Source organism: Bos indicus, chromosome 4 (assembly GCF_029378745.1).
Source record: "Bos indicus isolate NIAB-ARS_2022 breed Sahiwal x Tharparkar chromosome 4, NIAB-ARS_B.indTharparkar_mat_pri_1.0, whole genome shotgun sequence".
NCBI lineage: Eukaryota > Metazoa > Chordata > Mammalia > Artiodactyla > Bovidae > Bos > Bos indicus.
In genome coordinates this window covers 59,774,752-59,780,944 of record NC_091763.1, presented here as the reverse complement: position 1 = coordinate 59,780,944, position 6,193 = coordinate 59,774,752, and the positions used below count along the sequence as shown (strand labels likewise).

Genomic DNA, 6,193 nt, shown 5'->3' with positions numbered 1-6,193 from the left:
AAAGGCAGAGGAACCAGAGATCAAATTGCCAGTATCTGCTGGATCATGGAAAAAGCAAGAGAGTTCCAGAAAAGCATCTATTTCTGCTTTATTGACTATGCCAAAGCCTTTGACTGTGTGGATCACAATAAACTGTGGGAAATTCTGAAAGAGATGGGAATACCAGGCCACCTGATTTGCCTCTTGAGAAATTTGTATGCAGGTCAGGAAGCAACAGTTAGAACTGGACATGGGACAACAGACTGGTTCCAAATAGGAAAAGGAGTACGTAAAGGCTGTATATTGTCACCCTGTTTATTTAACTTATATGTAGAGTACATCATGAGAAACGCTGGACTGGAAGAAACACAAGCTGGAATCAAGATTGCCGGGAGAAATATCAATAACCTCAGATATGCAGATGATACCACCCTTATGGCACAAAGTGAAGAGGAACTCAAAAGCCTCTTGATGAAAGTGAAAGTGGAGAGTAAAAAGGTTGGCTTAAAGCTCAACATTCAGAAAATGAAGATCATGGCACCTGGTCCCATCTCTTCATGGGAAATAAATGGGGAAACAGTGGAAACAGTGTCAGACTTTATTTTTCTGGGCTCCAAAATCACTACAGATGGTGACTGTAGCCATGAAATTAAAAGACACTTACTCCTTGGAAGGAAAGTTATGACCAACCAAGATAGCATATTCAAAAGCAGAGACATTACTTTGCCAAGAAAGGTCCATGTAGTTAAGGCTATGGTTTTTCCTGTGGTCATGTATGGATGTGAGAGTTGGACTGTGAAGAAAGCTGAGCGCCGAAGAATTGATGCCTTTGAACTGTGGTCTTGGAGAAGACTCTTGAGAGTCCCTTGGACTGCAAGGAGATCCAACCAGTCCATTCTGAAGGAGATCAGCCCTGGGATTTCTTTGGAGGGAATGATGCTAAAGCTGAAACTCCAGTACTTTGGCCACCTCATGCGAAGAGTTGACTCATTGGAAAAGACTCTGATGCTGGGAGGGATTGGGGGCAGGAGGAGAAGGGGACGACAGAGGATGAGATGGCTGGGTGGCATCACTGACTCAATGGACGTGAGTCTGAGTGAACTCCGGGAGTTGGTGATGGACAGGGAGGCCTGGAGTGCTGCGATTCATGGGATCGCAGAGTTGGACACGACTGAGCGGCTGAACTGAACTGAATTGATGTTGAGGAACCACATAGCATTACAGGAAAAAAATGGAAAGAACATAGTAAATGCTCATTTTCATGTTAACTTAAACATGAGATGCTTTTGTATGTTTGTTTTATATGTATACTTTTATAAGTTTTTACATATGAATAAAACATATATAGGCATATAATATTCACAGCCAAGCTTTAAATAACTATATAATTCTGCTAATAGTACCATTTAGATCTCATAGGAATTAACTCATAAAGGACCACTTTTTAAGTCACATAGGCATTAACATTTCCCTGGAGAAGGAAATGGCAACCCACTCCAGTATTTTTGCTTGGGAAATCCCATAGATACAGGAGGCTGGCAGGCCTTCTTGGGGTCACAAAGAGTCGGACACTTCTGAAGCAACTTAGCACTGACATCTATTGATAACTAATGGGACTCATATATATATACACATCCAGGAGAGATGAAGGAGGGTTTGCTAAAGGCAGGGCAGGAAGGAGTGAGAATGATAATGAAGAGGAGAGATTGGTATCAATTTCTCCTTCCAGGGACTAAAACTGTGAGCGCCTAAAGAGGGGCTGAAGAAGCAGCTGAGATAACTGTTTGATTTTATTAAGTTCTGGGTACAGGCAGAATTTTCAGATATTGGTACTAAAGAGTGACATGGTACCGAGGGGAGAAGACCACTAATATTCTTATACTTTGAGGAGCTGAAGCAGATACTATCCCGAGCATCTGAGAGGCTTTGTGGGCAGCACACCGGGCCGGACCTTGGCATGTACTTGCAGCTGCCCGCTTTGACCCCCGCGTGCTGGCGACCTGGACCAGAGCACCGGAGTTGGCGGGGCAACGTGCTGACCAGCGTCCGCCTCTACGACCCAAGGACTCCCAATGCAGGTGGCAAAGCAGCCACCTGGGTACTTAGCCAGTGGCAGACTGCTCATGTGGACGCCTGGACCAAGGGCCTCGAGGGCAATAGCAAGAGCTCAGCTGACCAGGCCGAAGAGCCCTAATTGTCTGTAAGTCGGGCCTCCAATAGGGAAGGCCAGTGGGAATGGGTGCGAGGCGGAGGTCACAGGTGGAACGATTACAACAGGCCCAGGCCCAAGGCCCCTGTGGTCCCTGCGCCGCCACAGGCGACTCGCCACCAGAGGGCGCCCCCGCCAGCCCCGGGTTAGCCACGTACCCACGTACCCACGTAGCTCGCTCTTTCCTGAAACTGGCCCCCAAGACCCTCTCCGGTTCCGGAAGCCGGTTTGCTGGAAACGGTTCGGCCCGCGAGGGTAAGCCAGACTCTGGGTCCCTGAAATATGTTTTTAAAGGTTTTGTCCCCACGACCTCCCCCTTTCGCCAGTCATGTTAAGCCGGAATCGAGCGTCTCCCTGCACCCCATCTTCCCAGTGCAATATTTAAGGGCCTCATGCAGAATTGGAAACTTGGGGGAAGGAGTTCGGGTGTTTTTTTTTTTTTCTTTCTTTTCTTTCTCTCTCTCTCCTTGTCCCTCCTCCCCTCTCTTTTTTAAAGTAATACTTTCTTTGAAACATATAAATTGTTTATAACCATCACCAGAAGCAAGGGCGGACTGAGCAGCCTCCAAAGGGTCAGTGCACCATGATCAGGTTGTCTCTGTGTCTTTTTCATTTTGTTTTAAAAACCATAATTAGTGAGATTTTTCTTCAGCCGCCAGTGTCAGCCTTGAAGCAGAGGGCTGCAGCCCTTAGTGCTTGTAAAGTAAGGAAGAATACTCAGTGTGCTGTGGTTGGGTGTTTCCCGCTTCCTTTGAGAATCTTCTTTTGTAAAAGCAAAACTCAATACTTTTTTAAAACAGAAATTTGTGGTGAAGCTGGAACCCTTCACTTGGAATATTCAGCCTAAGAACCCCGTGGGACTATGAATTCACCCCAAATTTTAATTTGCCATCCAGCCAAGGTTTTAAAGAAAAACTGCTCCCTAATGAAGATTGTAATGAAAATGTAAGTACTATTTTGGAGTTGAAAATTGATGATGCAGATATCTATATAATGTACTGTATTTTTACAGTGATAGTCACTGAATGACTCTGTTCCACCCTCTTTCTGTACTCCACGTCTGTCTTCCAGACATGTCACCTGCTCTTTCTCTTGTGGTCTTTTATTTATTTATTTGGTCTTAGCTGCAGCACTCAGGATCTTTGTTGAGGTGCGTGGGTTTCTCTCTAGTTGCGGAGCCCTAGGCTCCAGAGTGTGCGGGCTTAGTTGCCCTGCGGCATGGCAGATCTTAGTTCCCAGACCAGGGATCTAACCCGTGTCCCCCGCATTGGAAGGTGGATTCTTAACAGGGAAGTCCCCCTCTCCTGTGATCTCTTATTCCAATAGTTGCATTACTGCCATCAAAGGATGCCATTACTTAAGAAAAAAAGAAATATTATATATACATATATTAATGATTTAAAATTACATAGATGTCCAGTAGAAATGTAAAGTTATAGTAAAAATTTATAGTAACTGTCAAAAATAAGGAGAGGCTAGAAAAATAGTATTAGTAAGCTGTCTTTATATTTTATACCAGAGAGATTTGACAGATCAAGAGATTTTAATGTAAGCATATTTTTAAATATTAAAGAACTAACTACTAGAAGAGCTGAAACAAAAAAGTTAAAAGTGATCACCTTTTGAAAGCCAGAGTTCAGATTGGAAAAGGTGGATTGGGGAATTCTACTTTCCATTTAAAACACCTATTATAGAATTTTATTTTTATTAACAAGTGCATATATTACTTTGTTATATGTTTAGAAAATAAAATATCCAGAATCTAGAATATGCTTAATAAATATTCCTTTCCACATCTGTGTTCTTTATATAAGTCTCTGAGCAAACATTTCTTCAAGTCAGTCCTTAGAATTACTCCCTTGACTTCTGAGTTTTAGTTCTGTGACTCTCAAATTTTCATGTGCATTTAATCTCCTGAGGGATCTTATTGAAATGCAGATTCTGATTCAGTGGAGCTGAGGTGGGGCCTAACATTTTTTGCATTTCTAACGAGCTCCCAGGTGACAGATGCTCCTGATCTGTGAATCACATTTTGAATAGAGAGAATCTCCTGGATATCTCCCTCCACCATCCACAAGTTGTATTTTCCTGCTTCTTTGCACGTATAGTGACTTTTGATTGGATACAGATATGATGAATGTTACCTTGTTGCATGCTGAATATTGTTACTTGTTTATTAATATAAATATTCTTGAATTTTGTTCTGGGGTGCAGCTAAGTCACTTGGAAGCAGTTTGATTCTTTTGAGGTGTCTGGTGGATCCAGAGCAGTCTTAATTTAGTCTGGGGATGATTTTATTCCACTTCCGTGGTATCTCAGCTGGTAAAGAATCCACCTGCAATACAGGAGACCTGGGTTCAATCCCTTGGTTGGTAAGGGAGAAGGGAAGAGCTACCCACTCCAGTATTCTGGCCTGGAGAATTCCATGGACTGTACAGTCCATGGGGTCACAAAGAGTTGGACACGACTGAGAGACTTAAAAAAAGAAAAAAGAACTGAGACAATACTCTTTTATGTTCTCCATCACTTAGGGGGTTTTCACTCCGGCTGTTGGGAGCACAAATTATTCCTTGCCCTTTGTGAGCCCCAGGGGGGCTTCTTTTCTCTGCCTTTGGTGATTTCTTCATACATGTGCACTGATCAGTACTCAGTTGATGACTGAAGGAGAATTCTCTCCAGTCTCTGGAGTTCTTTCTCTGTGCCATTTCCTTCTGTCCTTTCCTCTGCCTTGCAAACTCTAATTGCTTAGATTTCTCAACTGTATCTCCTTAACTTAGGGGAACTGATGGCTCTTGCTGGGTTCTTCTCTTTGCAGACTGGAAATTCTAGCAGGCACTTTGTTCCCCCTCTCTCAGAGATCACTGTTCTATACTGCCTGATGTACAAGTGTCTTAAAAACATTGTGTTCCTGTATTTTTTTATTGTTATAGTTATTTTGGGCATGATATTAAATTTGGTTCGTTACTCTGTCTTGGCCAAATGCAGAAGTTCCTAGATTCAATTTTCTATCTCAATTGGCTTTGCTTATTTAGCTTAGCATCAAGAACCATGAAGAGTCTGAGATTTCACCCAGACTGCAGAATAACAAGTTAGTCGGCCTCTGTTTTAAAATGCTGGTAGAAGACAGGAGACTCCTGGATCAGAGACAAAGGATTTATTATTCTGGGCAGATCAAGAAACTTGAACTTCCTGTTCTTATTGGTTTCCTTTGTCCCCTAAGTCCTATGGCATGATATGAAATGATCTAGATACATAGTGTAGAGAGTGGATCTGTGGCATAGCTGAGGAATCCTGAGTCTCAGTGTTATGAAGAAGATGCTAGCCAGTTTGCTAAAATTTGTTCCAGAGGGAGAGACTTTTTAAATTATTCTTGTCACTAAAGACCTCTATTCTCTGCACAGAGGGAGACATTATCTCTTTCTTTTAAGACTGTTTGCCATGCAGACATTCTTGGAAATATAGTGCAGATGAAAGTTGTCACAACACATGTTGAAGCTATGGAAAACAGCTCCTCAACACTGAGTTTTGCTAAGTGACCTGGCTGAGTGCCTTTAGTTCTGTGGTTATCTCAATTATTTTTTATTAGGTATTGAGTGATGCAGAATACCTATGCAGGATGACTTAAATAAGGGCCGGACTAGCTTTACAATGAATAGCTTTTAGGACATGCACATTAATTATTTAGCGTATGCTCAATTTCAACAAATTGGATTTTTTCTAAGCATTAGAAAGCACAAAAACTACTCACTTTTTCAAGGAAAATTGCCAAGCGAGATAGGTTTCTGCATTTTTAACATTGATATTGGATCTCAGCTTTCCTGTGGGCACATATTCCCAATGTACATTCAATGCCAGCTTATTGACCTTCTTCAATAAGGTATAATAATGTTATTGAGCATGTAAAAGGATTATTTCCAATTTAAATTTTATATTTCTCATTATCAAGCTGGTTACTTGCTAAACTGGAAAGGTAAAGCTATGAGAGGTAAGTCCACTAGGTACAGT

At 42.1% G+C, this 6,193-nt stretch overlaps 1 long non-coding RNA gene across 2 annotated transcripts in view; it reads left to right on the top strand.

Moving 5' to 3' along the window:
• The first annotated feature begins 275 nt into the window (after positions 1-275).
• LOC139182717 (uncharacterized) overlaps positions 276-6,193 on the top strand; it is a 170,170-nt gene continuing 164,252 nt past the window's right edge. For both annotated transcript variants that reach the window (XR_011566247.1, XR_011566248.1), the window contains exon 1: positions 276-3,133. This is a non-coding gene — a long non-coding RNA (uncharacterized lncRNA). The remainder of the gene's footprint in view (positions 3,134-6,193) is intronic.